The 25,924-nt window shown below is 36.9% G+C and overlaps 1 protein-coding gene across 2 annotated transcripts in view; it reads left to right on the forward strand.

Moving 5' to 3' along the window:
* The window catches only part of UBL3 (ubiquitin like 3), a 54,628-nt gene that overhangs the window by 12,264 nt on the left and 16,440 nt on the right, over positions 1 to 25,924 (forward strand). The window lies entirely within an intron of this gene.

The raw sequence follows: 25,924 nt of genomic DNA on the forward strand, positions 1-25,924 counted from the left end.
AGCTCTTTGTTGTAGCAGTTTAAAATTTTCTATGCAGAAATCACTTACTCAAAATCCAAAAATATAGTAATCTTGTATTTTTGTCCTGTGTTTAACTTTTGGATAAAGCCAGCAGTTGTTTTGTGGGGTTCTGTTGGAAGCTGTATTGGCTAACCCCTCATGTGGGAGGGAGGTCCCAGCGGTCACAGGACCCAGGTGCCTCACCCTCAGAGTGTCTGTGCAGCCATTGGGGTAGGGAAGAGAAGTCTTTTGAATTGTTTCAAAGTAGTTCTTGCTGGGTGGCTGGATAAGATGGCATTCACTAGTCAGTGTAGGCATTTTGGAGTAGTGTAGCAGTTTGTAGGATGGATGGTGGTAGCAGCTGAAAGGAGTTAAAGGGAAAGACAAATCATGATTACACAATCGTGTAGTGATAAAGGTGCAGACACTGAACATATCAGTGCCAAAGCCATCAGGCTTATTTATGGACAGTAATTTGCTGTACAAATACAATGGGCTGCAAGAAACAGTCAAGGAATTATAATGAATTTCTCTTCCCATGCATAGGTTTTACTTGGAGTGATTAAATTCCATTTAATTAAGCTGTTAGTGTGTCAAATGATAACAGGTTTCTGATGAAGAACACCCTCACTGTTCCTCTGCCTTCCAGACACAAACATATCCAAATCCATCATTTAATATTTGTGTTTTCAGTATTGCTGCTGAGTGGAAATAGAAAAGCAGTGTGTGCTACTTTGCTGGGCAGAAAAACTTTTGAGAAGTGTCCATGTAAACATTATCTCACCTTTTGGCAAAAGTAAATCTTACCTTACCAAACCGAGGCTTTACAGCAATAAAGCTTTAGGCACATGATTCAGTTGCCTAAAGATAGTATCCAGTGCCAGTGTGCACATGTCAGCATTCCCAGGATGGCCAAAAAGGGTAGGCAGCAATGACACACGAGCTGCAGGAGACCCATGCCCTGCAGGAGATGCCTCTGCTCTGGACAAAGGGAGTATTTCACAACACCTGGAAATAGCACTAGATGTATGTATTTTGGTAATGCTTTTGAGCTGTTGGGGCTTTGTAAAACCTCATTTCTCATCCTTTTATATGGGTTTTTGGTAGGTTTGCTTTTCCTAACTTAAATTTGTTAAGTAGTGTTTCAAAATCATTAAATGGTTCAATTTGCAGGTTCTACCAGCTTTATTTCCTACAGAAAGCTCTCACATCTACAGGTATGAACACTCCAAAAGAAAGAAACTTTTCTGAGTTTCGAAATACATTGCTGCCGTTTGAGTGTATCAGATCTTCTCCTAAGTACAGCAATGTGGAAATATTGTATAGCTGCTTGTGGTGGTAAAGAAGGTACAGTGTGGTTGCAGATATTTGCTAAGCGTGATCTCATCTAAGCTGTTGCACACAGCTTATTAAAAAGAAGACAAAGAAATTTTATACATGTTATCACAGTAAATTTAAAAGTAATCTAAGTTATCAAACAAATTAAAATTGGGTTAATTTAATTTGGGGTAATTCTGAATAATTTTAAAGAGCATTATCCCTTCTCATCACAATCTGTTGTATAAAGTTGGACTTGAATGGTCTGTTCTAAAAATGACACCAGAAATGTGGTGTGCTTTTGCTTAGGTGTATAATCACACCTGTGGAGCAGGAGAGAAAGATCACTGCCTATACCAATACTACATTGCTTTAATAACTGAACTTTTTATAATGGAATCTTGCAAAGAAAGATATGGGTTAGTTTGGTGGTTTTTGTAAAGAAAGAGGCTTACTGCTTGAAGCTTGACAGGTCTCTCTTGACATTTGGCCTGAAATGTTTGCAAGATATTTCATATCCTCAGAGCAGAAATGAATATGAGTGGGTTGAAAAATTATGCTTACATAATTAAATAATGAGGATTCTTTGGCATTATGTAAGCTATAAATGCAGGGAGGTTTGTTGTCATTGCCCTAGGAATTCAATGCAATTTCTCCAGTTGGATACTAGAGTAATTTCACAGTTACATTTTGATGAATATATTTTCCATTTATATTTTGGAGGGCAGCTTTTGAAATGTGTGTACTGCTAAAGATTAACTTATAGATTGAGTTAATTAAAATTAACTTATAGATTGAAACCTTTCTGGTACATTTCATATTAGCACTTCTGTCTGAATTTAAGTTTTAAAACATTAGTTTTGTCTATATGGTGGATTTTGTTGGTGCTGGTTATGGTTTGCTTTTTTAAGTTGAGGTAGAAATCTAATGGTCATAAATGAAACCTTTCCAGTCTAAATTGTCATCAAAGTTATTTTGCTTATACACTTCTTCATGTTTTGAGGAACTTCATGTAGAGGAATCTTTACATGGTAACTGTGTAAATAGATATATATCTAAATATATATTCATTCCATTAATTCCTTTGGCAAAAGTAAACTTTGCAGTTTTGTTTCTAGCAGACTTCTTCTGCATGGCCAGATTCTATTACTAAGAGGTCAATGAAAAATTGACAAAGAATTTGTAGATCAAGAAGCCTGGAAATCATACTTTATCCGAAGAGTTAGATTTTTTTTTCTAATAATTTTAAATTGCAAAGGAGCAAAGAACTATCAGCCCACAAATATATTTGTTCAGCTCCATCCCTTTTGTCTTGTGGATACATGGGCTGTTACACATACAGCCTCAGTTTGAGGATGAGTGTATCATAATTGTTGAATGCAGGTTTAAATGACTCTTTTATTGTTCAAACTAAGCTGAAAATGATCTGTAAGGTAAAGCTGGGACATAGTTTTGGGATTCCACACTTAGGAAAGCATTAAACTGCCAAATCTCTGCACATGTATGTCTATGTTTAATTTTATTTCCTTCTCTTTGAAGATTGATGATGAATAAATTATTTTATGTTTAGGAGTTACATGTCTGTTAATAGAATGTGTGCAGTATTTTATTAAATGTTAAATTTTAGCATTTAATTTTAATGTGAAGAGAATGTTTCACTCAATGTAACATATTGGAGAGGTCAGCCTACATAATTGATATGGGCTCTGGAGTAAGTAGCTTGCACATTTGTGGCATCAGCATGGTATGTATTTAGGGAGAATTGACTGCCCAACCTGTAATGATATGTATTTGAATTTTTGGAAGTCTGATAATTACAGACTCATGGAATACATTAGGTTGAGAAAGACCTGTAAGGTCAAGTCCAGCTGTTAACCCAGCACTGCCAAAGCCTCCACTAAATCTTGTCCCTCGGTGCCACGCTACATGGTTTAAATATCTCGAGGGATGGTGACTCCACCACTTCTCTGTACAGCTTGTTCCAGTGCTTGACAACCCTTTCAGTGAAATATTTTTTCCTGAAGTCCAATCTAAACCTCCCCTAGTATGTATTCACTTCTCTTTTTCAAGGATGGTCAAGTCACTGTAAATGAGCACATTTATTACTTAGACATGTAAAAATAGATCTTTTAAACATTAGAATAAAGAATTGCAGTTAAGTAATTATGTTCTGTGTTTTGCTTTCCTTTCAAATTGATGAAATAGGGGGTTGTGCTACTTAAGCTTGAGCCCAAACTGAGCTTGTTTCTTGTGACATTCAATTTGATGATTAAGAGTTCACAGGGTTGATGGATGCTTATTTGCAATTTTAAGAAAAATCCCTAGTTTAAACCAATGTTTTTTGATAGGATACCTTCATTTTTTCCTGTACCATGTGAAAAGGTTAAGACTTTGATTTATGAATTAATAGAAGGGAATAATCTTTGTTATTTTTAAAAAAACAAATATATTTTCCCCCTGAAATCCTGTGATATAAGACAGAGATAACAGTCCTACTCTTTTCCCTGTGAAAATTGCATGTTTCATGGCATTCACCTATGTAGAAAGCAACTTGGTAGCTATATGAATGAGGGGAAAATTTTAATTGTTTGTAAATTTTTTAAACGAAATAATATATAGATACAAGAAAGTCACCCTAAACTCCTCACTTCTGTGAGCAGAGAGTTTTTCTCAGATAACAAAAGTGTGAAATAGGATATAATCTATATACACACGGTGCACTCTGGTAAGTGCTTAGTTATGTTTCATCTGAGAATTATTCTAAGGGTGTTTAAATATTATATCTCAATTATGTTAAAAATAATATTTAGAGACTGAAGCAAAGACCAATTTCATAACCTGTGTCACCATCTGTTAAACACACCAGAAGCTTATTTTTTTCTGGATGGGTTTAGCCAGCTGTCCATTTTATAATGTTGCCTGGATGGAGGCGTGCATTTAAGAATAACACAGTAGGCTTTCTGTGAGTTGACAAAAAGCTTTTTTATTTTCATCTGAAACTCCCCTCGCTTGTCTGACACTTCCTTATATTTAGTCTCTGGCTGAGGATTGTATTTGAAACCTTTCCCCTGTTGTACTCCTCTGGTTTGTGCTTTCATCTTCTCCCACTGAGGTCCGGAGCTGCCGCCCAGGAGGAGACGTGCCTTCGCAGCGACCCCTCTGCGGGCATGTGGACGTCTTTGCTCGCGGCAGCCAAAGTCCACTCTAATCCTATTGACATCCAGCCCACGTGGCGCTCACTTAAGCTGTCCAGCGCTCTCCTTGCTTTGTCTGACCCTGTGAGATGATACAGCTTTTTGTAACTTTATTTTCCTTTATGTAAGTGGCTTGGGATGGTCATTCAGACCACTAGAGTTTGCTGAAATCATTCTCTGGTTTTAAGTGTTGTCTTCACAATAAAAAAGATCTGTTCTGTAATGGTGTCAGGGTGACCTGGCAGATTTTAGTGTTATGTTGTTTATGTACTTGATTATAATTTATATAAGTGATGATGAGACAAGGAAAGAAGTCAGTATTTACAAAAGCCTGGGAAGAATGTTATTGCAGGTCAGGTAATCATTCTGTTCTGCTGCTCAATTTGCAGCAAAACAACCTCTATTCAGGAAAAAATAATGAATTGTAGAAAATAGTTTAGAATTTAAAAATTTTTGCTGACTGCAATTTAGAGCTGGCTTTAAAACATAGTTTTAGAAGTTAATTTTCTGACTTCACAGGATTTTTGCCTTTTTTAAATTGCAGTATAATGCCTTAGTAAAATTGAGCAGAAGTCATTTGAAGAAGTTCCTGAGGCAATGCACTGTATTTTCTGATTTGGATTTCCCTGAAATATATAGTGTGCTGTGTCTGATCACTCAGAGTGGCAAAGCTCCTTTCATTGGCTCACTCTGTTCAATCAGGATGAGACTGCTGTGCTGGGAAAGATGGAGGTCCTAGTTTGTTTATTCTTCATCACTGTGTTAGCTAGAATGTTTGTACCCGTTAAAATCATGGAACCTCTCAATTCAATGTTTTGTGTGAATACCCCAGTGTATTTTTGCCCTGTCCAGCTTCATTTTTGATCTTCTCAGAGCAGCAGCACTGTTTATGTTCAGCTTGATGGAGTAGCATTTTGCTGTTTCTCCAAAGCATAGATATGCAAGTGAAATGAAAACAAGAATTTGTTTCTGTTGTATGGAGTACATCTGGACTACTAATCAAGCTATGGTATCAAAATACTTGAAATGCTTGGGGCTTTTTTATGCATATGTGAGTTGGATAAACTGAACTTGAGAATTAATTGCATCCAGTCTCTGCTGTTTGTACATGGTTTGCTTTGGCTTAACTTTATTGGCCCAGCTCATCAGAGGCTTATTCTAGGAAGATCAAGGACCTCAAATCTATGCTTTTAAAATCTCCTTTGCCCCAGCCCTTGTCTTCAAAATCTCACTGGAAGCTTTGTAGCTAAAACCAGAGTATATAAGATGATTGCAAGATGGTCCATTTATCTGTGTTCCTGGCAAGTGAACAGCCAAACCAAGCACCTCTGGAGATAATCTAGTCCAACCCCTCAGCCAAAGCAGGGTTCACCTAGAGCAGGTTATACAGGAACACATTTGGGTGGATTTTGAACATCTCCACATGTTCAAAAATCTGTGCTGTAAGCTCTGTTTCCCCATCTACCTTCCCATCTAGTCATTATGTCTGTACATAGTTAACCATGTGCCCTCCCACTGGCCACCACATTCTTATAGTAGGACTTAGAAGTCCTACTGCTCCAAGAGGAATTAGCCAGTGAGTGATTTGAGGGAACAGTAATCTACCAGAAATTCAGCCAAAGCTTTTCCATAGCTTTTTAAACCCACTCATCTGGTGATAGTAGGTCATTAGATCTGACCCCAGCAAAGGGGAGAGTGTGGGAGCATACCTTTTATTGATAGCCTTTGTTACCTCATGAGAGGTAACAGAAAAAGACCAGCAAGCATGTTAGAGATCGAAGCCTGCTTACATTTACGTAACCACCACTGTTCTGAGACAATGCCAGTCTCCAAGTCGGATCATAGCAGTGAACATAGCTTAAAGGATTAGTTGCTTGTCTGGCAAAACAGAAGCACTCTTCTGATTTTTTTTTTTTTAATCTCATGAACTGAATATATTAATAGTGAAAGGCAGATGAATACCTAAATAGTCTTCATTTGTTGCTATTGTAGACTTCTGATGGAATTGAATAACCCAAGAAGAGAATTTAGGAAATAAACTTCTTTCATTTTAATTCCTTTTTGATACAATATTGACTCACTCTTTTCTCATATTCCTGGTGCCATATTCATCGGACACTAATCTCCCAACAGGTTCTGCTTTGGGAGAGTGGGGAGGAAGTAAGTCAGAGGAACAGTGAGGAATCTGTAGCAATAACAGTCCATTGGTCTGAGAGAGGACTTTTAATACATTACAGTTTTAATAAAACTGTTACGTGCATGTATTGGGATGTTCACCTATTCTGTAAAATGTTGTTTTTTTTTTGTTTGTTTAGCCCTTCGGCTATCAGTTGTAGTAAAGTGATAGTATGAAATGTTAAGGCAGAAAAAAAGATTTTTTTTTCTTTTTAACTCTTGGAGTCTCATAGAAAAGTTGTAAGTCAGAGTTTGTTATGCAGAGATATAGTTCTAGACTCATAATAATTAATTTTTCCAGAACTTACTAGCTGGGTTTAATGGGCTTGCTAGCTTGGCAGCTGAAGCTGCCAAACACAAACTTTGAAACTCTATTCAGTTTACCAGTGTTTTGATATATGCAATGTGTTTAATACAGATGCTAAATAAAAGTAAGAAAGTCTATAGATCATTGAGTCTTAAAATCAGAAGAGATCTCTGCAGCTGTGTAGCCCAAAGCATAGCTGGCTGTGATGGTGGTTCAGAGCAGGGCTAACTTCAGACTTAGATCATGCTGCTTGAGCCTTTTGCATTTGAGTTCTGGCTGTGTCCAAATATGCTGATTCTGCTGCCTTGTAGGGCCAGAGCTTTACCTGCCTTCACTGGGAAGGCTGTATCTGCATGGGTAGTGGCAATTTCCCTTGCTGCAGCTTGCCACCATTGAGATGGTAAAAATGCTCTTAGATACTTTTGCTCGTGTAAACCAAACTACATCAGCATTCCTTTATTTTAAAGTCCGTATGTGGTTGATTTGGCATCTGTAATGGATAAGGATTTTGCCTATACATAGGAGCTTGAAGATATATCTCTGAAGTTTTACCAAAATAGCCTGTCATTCTGCATTCCTCACTTCATTTAAATGTTTCCTCCCATCTAAAGATGGAATGGTTGTGATTCTATAGATTTGTATTGAAAATCAAGCTTACCTGAAATACCAACTAAAAAGCCATCTCAGTTACTTGGATGCAAGTAGGAAAGAGAAAGTAAATTTATTTTCTTGGGTTAAGAGGGACTTAAAAATAACAAGATACTTCAATTGAAACTAGATAGCTAAATAGGAACAAAGAAAAGAATTCTTCCCAAATACTAAACAGGCTATTGTGTGTGTGAAGCTTTGGAGAGGAGCAGTTGATCAGATTTTTGTAAGGCAAAAAACAATAAACAAGGAAAAGGTTCTTCTCTCTTTGCTGTTTGTAACAGGGAAAAGTGGTTTAAAAGTGTATGCAAAATGTTATATTCTCCTATCCAATCTTCTGGGTCAGAAATATTGTTTCTTGCATGTATAGTAACCTGTATTTTGTTCACTTATATACTTCATTTAATGTGTTGGAGGGGCTTTTTGGTTGGTTGCTTGCTTTTGGTTTTGTTTCAAACTTTATTTTAACCATTTAGGCTGTGGAAAGAAGCAAACAGAAAAAAGGGGGAAAAGAAACCAGCAAATACCTTATTTAAACTAAATGGTGTCATTGATACTGAAAGATGTGGAAATTGTGTTTTAAGTTGTTCTCTAAAATGCTTTATTGCATGTGTTTCATAAATTTTTGAAAACAGATATTACAAGAATTTTCATCTCTGAAATATGTATCCTGGTGGAATTTGGTACTAATTACTGGAAAAGAGGGAGATCAGAACCAGAATATTGCTCTTTGCTTTTGTTATCTGCTAAGAAATAGGCCTCGGTGATGTTGTCCCTGTCTGGTCAAACATGTGATATGTGTTTCACTGTCCTGTGCTTCACTTGAATGTCCACGCTGTCACTGTACCTTGCTATTTGTACATAACAAACTTTTTCATTTGAGTGTCTATTCCCCTGGCTTTATTTCTGAAAAGCCCTTCCATTTTCTGAAGTGATAAAACACAGCAGTTTAATCCTGCAGGGCCACTGGGAGCCATGCCCCTCAGGATAATGTCACATTAGATGTACAGTACCTTCATCTGAGTGCTATCAAGCAGTCTCATCCTTGCAGCAGGTTGTGTAGTATTTTAGGTGGTGTGACCATATACTGGGTAGTGTTTTTCACTCTGTCTCTGCTCCTGTGTTGCTCTCTCATTCCAATTCCAGGTGTGAACAGGCAGTGACTCAGTGAAGAAAAGCATGTTTATAGCATTTGCATATCAAGGGAATGTGGGTGACTGCTTATACGTGGTGACTCTTTTGAGCCTTTCAGATATAGGAAAAAAAATACACGCCTGTCACTCAAATAAAGAATTGCAATACTGGAAATAAAATTACGACCTAAGAAAATGTCCAAACCCATAAAGTTTTGTAAAGGGTTTGGGTGATATTATAGGAAAGTGATGCTTCTGAAGATCTTAATTTTAATGAAAATGACACTATGGAATTTTTTTTTCCTCCCTTCAAATATGGGCCATGAAGGAAAAAGTTCATGCTGTTTCAATGAATTTAAAATATGACCTTTTTATAGTCATAGTAGTTAGAGGAAGAAATCATTAAAAAGCACAAAAAATACCTTCAGAACCTAAATTACTTTCTGAACAGATATTTATTCCCTTCAATATGTTTGTCTTTCTAAAGAGATCCAAGGATTGCTATATTAAATGTACATTTAATTCTCAGTGTCAAGGGAGGATTGTGAATAAAATGAGAATAATTTATAAGTAGGTTTATATACCAACAATTGAAAAAATTATAAGACATGCCTTTCTTCCTTGGACTTTTGCCTGGCCTGAAAGTCCTAACATCCCTGGTATGGCTGTGGGGGAAAACTGTATTAATTCAGGTATTCTTTAGACAGACATATGGTAGGAGAAGAAACAGAAGGATTTTTTTTTTTTTTTAATTAGATAATGGTGGAGATCCTGTAGACTGCAGCATCCTACAGTGCCAGCTGGAAACTGTGCCATGCCCCTTGCCAAACTGCTGAAGCTTCCCTTGTCTGAGCTTGCTTTATCAGGGCTTTTTGCAGATTCCACTTGCTCTCAGCACAGAGATGGTCTATCCCAGGAATGGGGAAAATGAAGAGAGGAGCCCGTAGGCTGGTTGGTTAAAAGGGAACTCATGGTTGGATCTTTAAACTTTAGAGGTTGTGCCTAAAGGTTGGTTTCCATCCTGCAGATTGGGTACAAGAAGACCTTCAGGGCTCTATTGTTGGAGCAGATTATTTAATATCTTTTATCAGTGACCTGGAGGAGGAGACACTCCTGCCTCCTTGTGCACTCTTGTGAACACCAAACTGCAGGTGCAGCAGACCTGCTGGAGTTGCAGGGCTGCCATGCAGAGGGACCCAGGGGATTCCAGCCCAGGGAATGGGCCAGCAGGAATTTCAGGCAATTCAGAAAGAACAGATGTCTTGTACCCAGGGTGGACTAAGCTCCAGAAGTGGTGCATGCTGGGGACTGACTGACTGGGAGCCAGACGTGAGCTGCCAGGGCATCTTGGCAGGAGTAAAGGCTGACACCACCCAGGTGATTCAAGGAGGAGCATAAACTAAGGAATTAAGGGAAGTGAATGTTCACCTTTACTTGGCACTCAGTGGAGTGCATCAGGAATACAGTGGCCAGCTTTGAGCATCATTTCTTGTACTGCGCTGAAAGAGGAATTGTGTCCATCAGCTGCAGCATGTTCAGCAGAGAGCGCTGAGGTGGAGCATTTCTGTGAGGTAGGCTGGGAGAACAAGGCTTCTTCAGCCTGGAGAAAAGCTGACTTTGGGGAGACTTTACACCAGCCTCCTTGTATCTACAAGGAGCTTGTCTAAAAGATGAAGCCAATCTTTTTACTAAATTAAAAGGGGGAGAGAATGAATGACAGTGGTCTTAAATGGGAACAAGAAAGGTTTTGAATTAGGGGATGGGGGAATACAGCTGGCATAATTTTTTAAAATTTATTTATTAAATTTAATCCCCCTGCTATATTTATAATATTTAAAATAGAAAACATAAATGATGTAAAGAACAAAACTACAGAAATGGAAGGGAGTGTTACGGTTAACTGATTTACATTAAGATTGAATCTGGAATACCTCCCTCTTGTATCCAGATGGTTTGCCATATTTTATTTCTTGAAACCCACCTTGACAGGGATGCTGTCTTTTTGTGTTGTGTTCCATATGTAGTTGCTTCTCCTGGAGCCTCTTTTTGATTTTTTTTAAATCTCTGTCTTTTAAGTCCTGAAAGGCTGTGAACATATTTAATCACTTTCTTGAAGTGTCTTAATGTATACTTCATACAATGTCTTCTGTTGTGTGAATACAAGTACTGTATTACTTTCCTGAAGATGGAATTGCAATTTTATCTGGTGAAATTTACAGCTGTTTTTGTCCTGCTAGGAACAACTCAAAAATACTCAAAACTTCTTGTTCCAACATCTGTGTCCGCTCTAGTGCCTGTAAATCCTTGAGAGAAATGTCATCTTCAGCTACATCTTGTATCTGTGTCCAATATTCATTGAATAATACACTTGTTACTAACCTCTAAATGAGATGTGTGCATATATCTCACTTTTGGCAATAAATTACAGCCTTGGGGTTATAATGGATTTGAGGAAGTCTGTCCCTCAGGGATACTGTAGCATTTTTAACTCTTTTTTATTTCTGCAGTATCTTTGTTGCTTTAGATGGCTCAAACTCTTTCACTCCAAGCTTTCTTGTAGAGGTTTCAAAACACACTGTCCTTGGTACTTTGCTCAGTTGTGTTTGTTGTACCCATCTTTGCTCTATTACTCCTTGCTATGACTTTGCCAAGCACTTCCTTGTTCACAGAGGACCATCTGCTGCCAGGTTTGTGTGAAAGGCTCTAGTCCAGGCTTGTCTTTTGGTCCAGCTAAGATCTCTGTCCCTCTCATACGTCTATTAGCTTGAGCAGAACTGGTACTAAAGTTGTTCCTTTTACCTCTGTTCTGGTTGCATGAGCAGCATCAGCTTTCTGATCATCACTTGGGCCTGTAATCTGGTTGACATTTTTGAATGGGTGTGATTGAAAGGCCTTAATAAGATGTTCATCTAAAGCTTTCAGATTCTTCTTTCATAGCACCTCTAAGTAACTTACATTTTCTTGTCCCTACAGCTCTTACTGTCTAGGTTCTTATTTTGGTTTTCTTTTCAGTTGCTGCAGTATTCTTTTCTCTAGACTCATTTTTTTAAGCTTTCAGAATGATCTGCAAACATAATACATGTACTGTTTGCATTCTTAATATGTCTATTCACTGTCTCTTTCTTCCCTAGTTCATGAAAAAATAGATTGCTTATCTTTTTATTATACACTTCTGTTTGCTGCTGGATTGTTTGTCTCTCACTCTCAGCTGCACGTGCATTTAAATGATCCAGTGAGTACATCTTGACCTTTATCCCATAGTGCTCATTCTGTTCAGAAAGAGTATTGTGTATGTCTGTTGTAAAATTAATATTTTCCTTTTTTCTTACCCCTTGAATATCTTTTACAAATTTCCACAAGGATTTTGACAACACATAGGTGTTCTAAGACCACTGAGCATAATAATAGTCAGCAGTCCTACCTTTGTGGTTTGTCTGTAGAGGTTTTGTATTTTTTTGTCAGACTTGAGTTATAAGGGGCAGCTTGTCTATTCTGGTAACAGTTAAGTGTGCTAGACTTGGATTTCTAGGCAATGTTATGATACAGATAAGTAAGGAAAAGGTGGACAGTGTCTGTCCATGTTTGTAAGGAGCAAATGAAAATTGTTATGTTCTCCTGAGTGAGTCCCGGCCAGCAACTACTCACAGCAGTCAGAAAAATGGGGCAAATAGTTGTAAGAATAAGTAGGAAAGAGTTTGGAGGCAAAACACAAGCTTACTTTGGATTGTGCTGAGACTGAGCTACCTGCAGATAAAATGAATTGTCACATATGTGACCAAATTAAGGGGAAGTGCTTCAATGTATAGTGTCAAATAAATGTGTGAATACAAATGAGTCACATTTTACTGTGTGCAGATAATGATAAAACTATGCTGAAATGGGCGAAAGTTAGGAAAATAAGTAGGAAAATTGATAGGAAGCTGAAGTATTGTAAGAGGTGGAGAGAGCAAAGAGCATCCAGAATCACAGCAGATGACTAGGGATCAAACAGTCATCAGGGTGGTTTCTTGCTAGTTTTGTTCACCTTCTGGGAGTAAATTGGTTTTTGGCTTCTGGACAAATCCCAGTCAAACAGGAAAGGTGATGTAATCCATGTTTTCTAGTGATTTGTACTGTTTTTCCCAAGGAGCAAGAACTCACCCACCTAGAAAAAGTAAAGTTAGTTGTATAGCATGATTCCTGAGGGAAGCTGAATATGATAAGGAACGTTTATAGAAAGATTTCCTCAGTGTTACGTACTTACCTGTATTGTTGTGAATGCTTGGTCATTTGGATAGTATTTACTTCTGCATCTAGTTGCATCTAGTTCACTGTGAGCTGCAAAATAAACCTAAGCTACAGACAGCAATGTGGGCCAATGAATTAATTACCAGAAAGCTGTCAGCTAAAATAACGTTTGCAAAGGATGACTTGTTGCAAAGCTTCCCTTTAAAATGTAACTCTTTCAGGAAAGACTAAATGTTGTGTTCTGATACAGTTTCCAGGATAACTGTAAACAGCTTTGCTTGTGTTAGAAGGTAGCTGTGTTAGATAATAAACATTAAGGGGTTGGAATGGGCCTTTAAGATGATCTAGCCCCAACTCCCTGCCGTGGGCAGGGACGGCTCCCACCAGACCATGTTGCTCAAGGCCTTATCCAACCTGACCTTGAAAACTGACAGGTCTGGGACATTCACAGCTTCCCAGAGAAGCCCAGAGTGGTCTCACCACCCCCATAGTGAAAAATTTTTTCTTAATCTCTAACTTAAGTTTCCCCTCTTTCAGTTTGCATCGATAACTCCTTGTTCTATCAGTTCCTGATGAAGCTGAAGAGGGCTTCAGCTTCCCTGTAGGCCCCCTTCAGGTACTGGAAGGTTGCTATAAGGTCTCTCTACACACCCTCCTCTTCTTCAGGGAGAACAGCCCCAACTTTCCCAGCCTGTCTTCATAAGCGAGGTGCTCCAGGCTCTTACCAACTTTGTTGCTTTCCTCTGGATGTGCTCCAACAGCTCCATGTCCTTCTGCTGGGGACACCAGAACTGTAGGCAGTTCTCCATGTGGGGTCTCACAAGAGCACAGTAAAACACATGGTACCCATCACTGGAACATTGCCACTGTAATTTAGGTATTTAGGTTCCTTTCCATTTGTATTAATACAGTTGTTTCAAACTTTAATTTAAAATTCAGAAGTTGCTTTTTAAAAAATAAATAGAAGTATTTCTCCTTTTTCCTTGTTTCTTCACTTTTCTCAGAAGCAATTATTTCATTCCAGCCCTCCTTTTGGACATACAGAGCAAGCCTTATCTTAAGTGAAAACTCATGTAGAAAATCTCAGTGTCACAGATATAGGTCTCAAAATATTAAGTGTAATCAGTGCAGAAGGCTTAAATGGAAAACTTCAGTAAGTGCTAAGTATCCCTTTGCTGTTAACATTGTGTGTGTCAGTAATGCAGTAAACATGGGCCTGTTTGTCTCTAAAAATGTTTTCTGGAAAGATTGGAGTCATATGTACAACCTGCAGTTTTATACAGGAGAAATGTAATTGTGTTGTTTCTCAAAAAATTGCAATGATTGTGGCTGTTTAAAAGCCCAAGCAACTTTAAGCCTTTATTTTACATAGAAGTATCTAATTGCTTAAAAGATATGTATTCACAAGCACTTAATGCTTTTCTGGAAAGGGAAGCAATCAGTATTATTTCAAGAAATTAAATATTTGTTCTGTGTTTTGTACTGCTTTCATACTTGAACCATGTGCAAAGGAGAAAACATTTTGGTTAGTAATAGACTTTCTATGGTAGGACACACTTTTTAAGTGTCACCAAAAAAAAAAAAAAAAGAAAAAGAAGATACCACAAAAATATACAGAAGTTCTTGAAGTACTGTCAGAAAAAACTACTAATTGTTGTCCTTACTAAACACTCTGGATCAGAAGTCATAAATTCTTTAAAATCTGTTAATTTTGGAAGCCAATGGTTCAGTTCCCTTCTCTGCACAATGAACTGCTGCCTGTGGAAGATTGGTAAAAAAATATGTTGTTCTTTCTCTTAAGCTCAAACTAAGAGCATGTACTGAGGGTGGTACTTCTACACCCCTTTCCAGGGACATTATGTCTAACTAAAACTATTTCAAGTGTACACAGGTATGGCACAATTTTCAAAACAGAAATGGAAACCTTTCTCAATTTGAGGCTTATACCTTTGGCTTGTTGACATGAACTTATGCTTCCAACTGTTAATCTTGCTGGTTTGCCTATAGGATAATTTTCCCCCATATGTATTTCCTAGTGTTTCTGTCTGCACACGTTTATGTGCAGGAGACACATCATATGACAGCCTGTGTGTGGTTTTGGAGAGACAGAAGGGAGTGGAAGGGGGTCCATTTAGCAGCTTGTCATCTTTAATATTTCTCTTTGGTTTTCTTCTTAATGCTTTTCTACAGAGCCATAACAGCTCTGTAGGAGAATCTGTTTGGCTTCAGCCTGTTGTTAGGAGGCAGCAGAAGCAGCAGCCTGGGGAGCTGCAAGTCAAACTTCAGGTCACCCCCACCTACAAGCACATGGAAATGCTGTAGAGGTCTCACTTGTAACTTCTCCTGTTGAATCAGTGTCAGTTGGACACTCAGTGTCCATTCAGAGCTTAGTTTGTTGAGAGAGGGGAAAAAATAATAATTAAGAGTTATAATGACTTTGTCTCTTGTGGTTTTAATGTCAGTTACACTTCCTTCCTTGATGAAACGAACAATATAATAACAAGGAAGTATTATTTACAGTTGTATTTTCCTTTGGAAAGTTTGGAAGTACTTAACTGATGAGTGTCTGTGAATGTAGCTTGTGGAGCAGAGGAGGGTGAAATACTACTTTGATTTATACCGATAGTAATTGAGTCCCTATAGTAATTTGGTTTATTGCAAGTGCCTTCCCTCTGTGCAAGTTCCCTCTGTTACCAAACCACAAAATAATTTATTAGTAGGCAAGAAACATTTGGGTTTATGCTGCAATTTGCAGAGTTCTTAAGAAATATGTTTTCTCTGTATGTATGTACATGTGGATTTTTGGTAATGATTATCACTATTCAAAGAAAGATCAAAGTTAATGTTTTTTCAAACCTCCCAGTGGGCACCTTAGTGGACTTGTATTTGACTTGAACTTTATCTATATGTGGAAATACCATATTATGAATTATGTTAACTATTAAACATTAACTGAGAAAATAATGGAGTATGAGTAGCTGTGAATTGTTATTAACCCTTAAATTTGAAAAGAAGTGAGAAGTTAATGTATATTAAAGAGTAAAATGCTGTTTTGGGAGTGAAAGAGGCTACTTTTCCTCGATTAAATACAATGTTTCAAAACAGACCAAAATTGGGTATGCCAAATTACTTCCTTATTGGACATGAAAAACATGCTGAATCTCCTTTTGATGTAAGAAAAGGATGGGAAAATGCTATAAGAGTTAATAACCGTATTAGTTGTCTTTGGACAGTGAGGGAGATTAATGGTCAGATTTCAAGAACACAAAGGATGTTCAAAGTAAGTATTGAGTGGAATTTACTAGTTTGTTTTAATGAGACAAAAGATGTAATTTAGTAAGAATCATGGTGAAAATGATTGTCTTGATTTAGGTCAAACAGGGCTATTAATTTTCAAGACCCAAAACCAGTCATTGAAGGCAGGAAAACATTCTTCAGTTATAGCACAGTGGAAATGAGACTCTCCATAAAAAATTTACTCCTTTCTCTGAGATATCCAGAATAGGTTTGTGATAAAATAAAGCTCCAAGTTAATATTCTCTGTAGGTAGAATTAGTACTGAGAAGTAATACTATAATTAATAATTATGGAACTGCTTGCTAGTACATGGAATTTAATGTTGTTTATTTGACAGAGTTTTTAATGGGGAAAGATAGAGGTGCCTTTTGGAAAAATGCTAATAATATTTGAGTTGCAAAGGAATATCTCTGAAGTTTGAGAGAAGTTTAAACTTGTGACCTGACAAGCATTCTAGAATGTAGGATTGAAATACTGCTTCATAAAAGTTCTCAATTTTATTTGTGAAAGCACAAATTATTAATATTGTATGTATTATTAATAGTCTAATTATTAGTGAAACTAAATTCTATGGGTAGTTTATCAATTTTTCACAGTGACATTGCAGTGGGTTATTCTTCTTATAATGCAACCAGATTGACTCAGAATATGCGTAATGCTTAGAAAACTGGTTTTAGCAACACTGATCACATTTTAATTACTAATCTATTCTCTTATATGCATTCCTGTTTTTTCAGCTTGTTTTGAAGTTTCAGATTGTATCCTGATGGAGGCTTATCTTTTATAGAGACTTATTCTTGTTTCCATACTTAGTGTGTTGAAGATTGGTTAACATAAGGATTTTAGTTTATTGTGCAGAAAGTCCATTTTCTTCAAATTTAAATAAAGGAAGATGGATTATGGAGCACAGGTGTGTTCTCATTTCCAGAGTGTGGCTGGGTACAAGAGTGCAAGGTTTGTGCTGTATAACAAAGAGCAATCATGCAACCTTTCCTATGTTGTTTTGAGATGACACCAAGACTTTTGAGATTTGACTGTTAGCAGGTAATCATGATAATGGGCTCTTCTTCAGAGAGCAAACAGTACCCTGATGATTTCACTGATGCACTTGGGAAGGAAGGTGAATATGATCAGCTGGTTCAGTACTTGAATGAAAAGCTAATTAAACTTCTTAATCCTAGCTTCGAGGCATGTATTGGAAAGGTCCGAAATACCACGGGTTTTGAAGAGAGGAGTTTTGCTTACAGTCTGCTACAATTCTCTGTGCTGCAGTTATTAAAATGTGAAACATGTTTTTGCCAGGATAGAATATAAACTTTGATACTGTATTAGAAGTTTCTAAACGTTTACCTCAGAGTGCTTTGACCAAGCTTTTATGTGGGGCATATCATGTTATGTGTATTCACTTGCTCTTTCTTGGAAAGGTTTGCAACTCAAGAAACTCAATTGATTATTACCTCGATTTTACTTATTTTTAATTGCTTGGCCATGAATATTTGTGGCCAGTTTCTTTTCATGGCTTAGAGCCTCATAGGCTTCAGGTAGCTTTACAAAGTTTGTGGCTGGTGGCCATCAGTCTTGTTCCATTCTGTGTTCATTACCACTGTTCTTGATTTTTATCCTTTTGCTGCTGTTCTGTTTTCCTTGCTGGTGTTATTTCTATGTTCTTTGCAGTCTGGAATTGAGTTAGATTTGGATTTTTGTGGGTTTTTTGTTTGTAGTTATTTTCTATTTGTGTTTTGCTTTGGATTTGTTTGTTTGGTTTTTTCCCAGGGAGACAGTTTCCATGTTCTACAAGTTTTTGTAGCTGTCATCATGTTCCACTTCTACATTTGTTCTTCCCCTCTGTGCTGCCTTGTCTAGTTGCTTTATAGTGGTTTCAAGCTTTATTAAAAAATGTTGAATTTGAAAAAAAAAAAAAAGTTTTTTGAGCATCACTTACAGTACATATTAAAACAGAATTATTAAAACAGAATTGAACTGTCCTACATGGAACTCACCTGTTATACTAACAAATGTGTTCCCGAGATGACAAGATTGAATGTTTGTGTAATGTGGTGATGTTTAGATCCTAGACAGTATCCATCAGTGTATGCTTATTCAGCTTCTCAGATCCTTGATTTGTTGTGCAAATACAACATTATAAATAAAACATAGTGTTCATATAGCACTTATTTGGCATCTGGATCATTTGGATCTGATGGACTGTTTCTTGCAAGTCTTCAAGTCTTGCTTGTTGAAGTAATCAATGGAATAGTTATATGCACATGAGAATTCACTATATTTGCTGAAAAGTAATTTCTGAATGAGAATGGGAATGTGAAAAGTAGATGATGCCATAGCTGTGTCTGGCACCAGTAAGGGACAGTATTACTTGTCGCAGGTTGATGCTAATTGACTCTCTGCTAAATAGTCACCCAAGCCTTGCATAACTTAATACAATAGTTTTCTTGATAGCTGTTTTGTATGACAAATACAGTTTTCTTTCTAAATGCCAGTTCTTCCTTTCAGCTTTGTATAATTATTTGTCTCCCTAACTGATAGGGAAGAATGGAATAGATCTGACTATGTGGACCTTCATTCTCTTCCTATAGAGCAGCTGTATTTTTCTAGGCTGTCTTGTGTGTGTATGTGCTAGATCCTTTGTAAGTAGTTATATCTACAATTCTATTACTGTGCTGTAATTTTGACTTGGTAATTAGCTAGAAAATCATTTGCCTGATAACTGGAAACTTTTGAACCATAATGCTGTTAGCATCAGGTTGTATGTACAGAGCTGACATTTGGCCAATATACATACATATTTTCCTGAAAATATATTTATAATAATGTATGTTGTGTCTCCTGACCAAGAGAGCTTGCTAAATTCTATTCTTATCCTCTTCTCTTCAAAAGCATGGTTCGATTAACTTTATTATGTCATTACAGGAAGTGCTAAACTATAGCATCTTTCTTTAAAATATGCCTTTATATGTTTATATATTTTAATATATATATTATATATAATATAGAAGAAAAGCATGTTAAATTATGTATTCTGCTGTTGTTTATATATATATATATTCAAACAAATTGGTTCAGGGAAGTAATACTAATTCCTTTTTCCTTTAAGGGTAAGAATCATAGCTACTTGGGGAGCTGTCAGTGACATACCTCTGTGGTTGTCCATACATAGTGTTTTGTAAACCATAATTAAGATGCAAGCTAGAACACATGTTGCCCCAGATTCACAGAAGCCAACCTTACTCACTGCTTTGACACAGAGCAGATGGCTTGTTATAATGTAGTTGTTGATGCAGTAAGAGCTGAGAGCCGTGACTGGTGTTGCTTATAATCACTACTGATTAAAAGACTGTATTGCCTTCAAGAAGGCATCACTGTTCTTTCCTCATGGTAAGGACTTAGTGAGACCCTAGACCAAGAGCATATTTATGCTTAGAAAATGCCTGAATATCAATTGGGTCTTAAATTTGTGCTATTTGTATGAAGATAGATTTTTCTGAAGGGCTAGAACAAAGCATTTTTATGTAATTTGATGCTTTTTGTGTAGGCTCTGGGCATATAAGACAAATGAAAATGGAAGAAAGCTCTAAAAAACTTTTCTTATAAATTATTTTTTTCCATCTTCGCTGAAATCTGTTTTTCTTTGAAGAAAACTCTTACGTGGATGGAAAAAGTTTAGGTACCTTCCCATGCAGACACACTGTGGTGGCAAGTATATCACAAAACCAAAGGGTAGTCATAAAGGGATACTGCATCAGAAACTAGATCATCCAAGGAAGTTGAGTGGTAAGTTAACAGCTGATAAATTGTATGTTTCTGGCTGTACAGAAGTCTTAACAATTCTGGAAAAGGAGGAGACCAAAATGAAAGGGCAGCTTTAACTCTTTTAGTCATTAATAGGCAGTCTGGATGTGCTAGTGCTCTTCGTGATGGAAACAGGATCAGAGTTACTCTTAGACTGAAGCTGGTTGGAACAACGCAAGCACTTGACTGGCTTCAGAGGGGAATAAGCTGCCTTTTTGTGTTCAACAGTGAATGCAGAGCACAGTAAATAACTGCATCAGACCTTATTTGTGATGTCATTCCATTAATTCTGTCAGTTGACTTCAGCAAACTTAGCTTGGGGATGCATTAGTGCCATAATGTATAAATAGAAGAAAAACATGTAAGCTTTCTATAAACATGGCTTAAATTTTTGTTGAAAATTAAGGGTAACTCATTGAGGAAAGAAAAAAAAGGAAAGAAAGTGTGTTCATTATTCTATTCTGGGAAGTACAGGCAGAGGTCAAAGTCAAGCTGTTTGCTCTTGAAGAGTTGTATTCTGAATAAATTGGCAACAGCATCAAAATCCTTGATTTTTATCACTTAATTCAGTGTTTTCTCTGGGCTATTTTAAAAGGAAAACAATTAGAAAAGGTTGTGTTCTCATTCATATTGGAGTTGCTTTGTTTTGCTAGAGTAAAAGAGCTCTCTGGTTATTGAAACATCCATTTTGATTAAAATATTAACTATATTTTGCATCAGGGACAAAAATATATAATGTCCTGTCTCTTGCCTTTAATTATCACAGTTCAGGCATTTATATAGTGCTTTGGAATGGCAAAACTTTTGCTAACTGCCATGATACACAGTAAGCCCAGAAAAGCTAGGAATTGGTAGCTGTTAATAATAATTTAATTTTATGGTATGCCCACCCAAGTGATCTGAAATATATCTCTAATTCAAGGTGCAATTCTTTGCCTTTTTGATGTTTTAAAAGATTTTTTATGATTTTTTTTCTATGTTATTTTTGACACACACTCTCAAGGCCTGAAAAATTTCATACTTTGGTGCTGACCAAGTTAAAGGACCTGTCAGCAGAGGCCCAATATGATTGTGAAGTGAGAAGCTGAAAATTTGACCTCCTATTGCTAATATTTCCACTGGGATCTAGGTCCTGAAAAATCCTAGGGAAGTTTGTTTTTTTTTTTCACGCAATGTTCTTATTGATAGCTCAGAGTTTATATGAGGGGACTTCCATAGAACTGTGTCACTCTTTATGTATCCTTATGGAGTGACTTTTTTTTCCTAGGAGTTTTTAAGGTGTGTTTAGTTGAGATGGCAAATAGTATTTTTTTAGCTATAATCTCCTCCTTAGTCACAGTGTGATGTTTTATGTATTTCACAGCAAACTGTATTAAATAACATATAATGCAACACTTATTGCAAGAGAAAAGAGAAGATACAGTTGGATTCAGAGGGTTGGGTTGTTTCCTTGCTCTTGTATTATTTTACTTCTTCTCCAAATCAGGCTATTTTTGTACTTGTTTGTCATTGTCCCTTTTTGTGGGCCTGAAGAGTAGCACATTTTAAATATAGTCTTTGCGTTGGAGATCAATTTGTTTCTGAGGAAAAGTATATCTCATGCTGTAATCTTCATGAGTAAGATCTCATGAATCTTTATGCTCTCATATGTAAGGAGTAGACCTTCCTTTCCAGGACAGTGAGGTGATTTTTTTTTTTTGTGGGTTTGTTGTTTTACGTTTGGATTTTTTTTTACTTTTTCCTTATTTACAGATTTCCCAAGAGATTTTCTGGATTGGCTAGTTACTTGTGTCTTTTTATGTATATGTTCATATGCCTGAATATGCACACTGAAGTGATCCTTAGTTGGTGTTCCTCCTTCACATGGTAGAAAGGGGAAGCAAAGGGAGGAACAGTTGGACTTCTGCAATAAAGTCTAGCTCAGGCATGCAGAGAGCCCAATGCATCTTTATTATGTTTAGGTAACTTAATATGAAAAAATAATGTTCTAAAACTTCATTTAAAAATAAACAGAAAACATAAAAAAAAACCCCAAACTTTTCTCTTGAAAATTAGGATGTGGAACTAGAGGATATCCATGAATATGTGCTGCTTGCAATTATATTTATTTTAATTGCTCCAGTAAATAGCAGTTCCCTTGAAATGTCCATCTTTTGCATGTATTTTTAATGTATTCTTTGTGTTCACTTTTTCTTTCCCCCTAAGAGCTTTAGTTTTGGTCAAATTGAAACTGATGTTTATTTTTATCTAGGCTATGAGTGGAATACTACTTTGACTTTTGTATATGGTATGACCTATGTGGGTTATAAAATTGTAGTATATCCCAGTCTAGGTAATCTTCTAGGTTCATGAAGGTAGGTAAATCAAATGGAGCCCTACAAAGTTGGTGAAAGGTAAGAAAAAATTCTTGATTGGGGATTATGAAGGGGTAGAGAGTAGCTGTCTGCCACTTGCACTTGGAAAAAGTAGCTATGTATGGAACTGGTTCCATGGAATTGTATGTTATCCTTTGTTAGCAGCAGTGGTAGTGTTGACTTTCATATTGGAGGTGTTAGGCATTGCACAACATCAGTGTTCACAGACTTGGTGGTCTTGCATTGGTCTTTTAAAATGTGCCACCAGACTATCCTAAGTAATATTTTAAAATAATACATAAATATTCTCTCTACAGAACACAATAGAACAATTATTGAGTTATATCAGAATTAAAACCAAACTTAAGTGACTAGAATTATCATTAATAATATTTGTGGGGTGGACTCCTAAGCTTTAAATATCAGCTTAATAGGAGAGGATCAAAAACAAGGTGTTTGGTTTACCCAGGGCAGTTCTTGAGAAGAGATGGCAGAATGGTAGCACAGATGGTACATGCTGATTTCACTTTTAAATTCTAGAGTCAAACACTGGGATGTGTGTCATTAAAAGATATTTTTAGGGAGACAGAGATTGAAAATATAGAAACAGACACCTTCTTCTTTCTCTCTCTCCTACTCACACTCTTTCCCACTTCAGAAAGAAGCCCTGGAATGCTCTTCTCTGCTGTTATTATATGTACGTTCTGAAGAAGGCATTCAAACACCTGTGTTGGAGCTTCAGCACTAACTCCATGCACTAGAGGCCAGGGACCCCAGGATATGTCACAGCAGGGTGACCTGGTTCCTGTTTTACAGGTCCCTCCTGAGAACAGGAGCTGTAAACCATTGTAGTTACCAAACCACCTCACTGTGGCCATGCTGACCAGAGCTAACTGGTTCAGCCTGTAAGCATGTACTTCCCTTGTGGGCATTGGCGTTGGATGCAATTTTACTGCTGTTTCCACTCTTGTGTTTGGAATGGACTAGCTCAGTGTGGTACACCTATGGCTAAAATGGTCTCTACCAGAACTTCATGTATATCAATTTCTCTGTTTCGTGTTTTAGTCATTTTGTTCCTCAGTGAAAGTACACTTATTCCAACACTGAGTTGAACGGATGAACTTTGAAAATAGCAAACTTGAATGCCACATGACTTACTTTCAGCATTTTTTACTACCTATTTATGTTAAGTTTCCTGGTCTTCTGACATGTGTTAAGGACAAGTTAAAGGTCTTCTGTGTCTTATAATTTGCACATTAGGATCACGATGGACTAAGACAATTATAACATGTGCAGGGTGAAACTGCCCTGACTATGGCTAATGAGTAATCAGAGTAGGTCTTTGAGTCTTTTCTGTCAGAGTGAATTCTCCTGGGGGGCAGCAGGAGACAGTTTATGACTAAAGTATGTACGTGGGATACAGTAGCCAAAATTCCACTTGAGCTAAGAAGACCAGATACTTGATCACTTGCCTTATTTCAGGTAAAGTAGTGCCTCAGTTTTCTTATACTGCTGTGAGACAAATTATTCTGTGTTAGTCTTATTTAATTAAATAATGAAACAATCTTTTGCTGATAGAACCAGTATATTGTAAGAAAAAGTTATTCTTCTGGTTTTAAAGTCCTCTGTTAAAGTTGATTTTCAGTGAAAATTCTTAGTTCTTAATTAGCTCCAGCAGACATGTTAGTGTGTTGTGTTTACCTCATCCCTCTCCACAAAACCCCAAAAAGCCAAACCAACCCAGAATTGTTCCAGGAATGCAAATAGTCAGGGTAGTAAAGGAAATAGTATGTAAACTTGACTGAAATCCATTGTATTTTGCTGGTTATTTGTCACAGTGGCTGTATTAATTTATTTTGAAGAACAGTGTTTCCTAGATATTTCTTCTGAAAACATAACCCTGGAACTCATTGGAAGATATTGCCATTGTTCATGTGTTATTTGAACTGAAGTGAGGAAATGGATGAAGTGTAACCAAGCACTAGGATTTTAAGTTCAAGGGTGTCATGGTTTCCATAGAAACAGCTTGTTCTATCATAGTTACCAAGTTAAATGCATATAGGATTTTGCTTTTCCCCCCCTTTAAATAAAATTTGTTTATGTTCTATTTTGGTTTTCTCTTTATTTTCACTTCAAGTTTCTGAAATTTGCTAACTAAATTTTTAGCAGTGCAAAGCTGCCTTAGCCATTCCTTGTTTGAGAAAGCAGTTACACATAAAGCCATATTCGTCTCACTTTGTAGTAATCTAAAGGTGAATGTGTCATTGGAACTGGTTTGAAGTTCACCTTAGCCTTGAATAGAGTGACGCAATGTGCTGTTACATTTACCTGGTGTCGTGTTGGGATTGCCCTACTTTCACGAGTAGTTTGAACAAGTGATGCGGCTGGCAATGGATCTTCAGAGCTGTGTTCATTCACTTGGACAATTTATGTTTCTTCTCATTTTCTGTGTCAATCTTTTATTATTCATGATACAAAGTAAATTTATTGCATGTACTGCAAGGTGCTGTAGAGGTAGAACAAAGCTAAATACAGGGATTCTGAGGGTTGCCAAGTGTAAATTTTAGGTGTTCAGTGTAAAAAGTTTGGTTAAGTTACTTGTATTTCCTATATAAGTAAAGATCTGGTAAAAGTAAGTATCTAGAAGGGTGATTCATTAGAGCTGTAATTTATTTTATCAACTGACTCTTGAAGAAGAGTTCAAAATGAAAGATCTCTCTTATTGAAAATGCTTGCACGGTTGGGCTACAAATTTATACTTTTGCTCCCTTACTTTCTTACCTTGGGCACCTCAGTCCCTCTACCAGCTAGTCCCTTGGCGGAGTAGGAGCTAATATTATTATTCTAGATGTGTCTCAAATTCCCAGAAAGTTCTGGAAGCCTTCAGAAGGCTGCTTGGGGAAATTACTTTGTTTCAATGATCATGAGGAGTTAAAATCAAATAGAAGAATAAACAAAGCAGGAGTATATGTAAAGGTTTTGGATTTCAAGGAGGCTGATACTGATTAAACTAAATGTAATATATTAGTAATAAGGAGTGTATCTGAGGAATTTGCATGCTTGGTGTTTCTTCAGGTTGAGGAAATTAAGTTATAAAATATCTGCATGCTAGTTTAGTGAAAAGAAGTGAGGAGAGACTTTGAACTTGACAGATGAGTAACCATCTCGGGAAGGATGCTGAGTAGGGGCAGAGAAGAAATAATAGAATAAATTTATTTCTATTATTAATGATTTCTATTTATCCAAATTAGATCATGACAGATTCATCGGCCAATTTTCTCTGTAAGGAGAGTGTTTTCCACATGAGGGAAATGCAGCAGAGGTGTAATCTGCTTAGACTTCAGTGAGTAGTTGATGTTGCGTAGCGGGGGATCAGCTGGGGAAGGTAGGGTTTGATTGAGTGTGTGACTTAGGTGGAGAAGATGGTAAAGTACAGTGTTCAGGATGTGTCAGGCTGTCAGTTAT

The sequence above is a fragment of the Taeniopygia guttata genome, chromosome 1 (genome assembly GCF_048771995.1).
Source record: "Taeniopygia guttata chromosome 1, bTaeGut7.mat, whole genome shotgun sequence".
NCBI lineage: Eukaryota > Metazoa > Chordata > Aves > Passeriformes > Estrildidae > Taeniopygia > Taeniopygia guttata.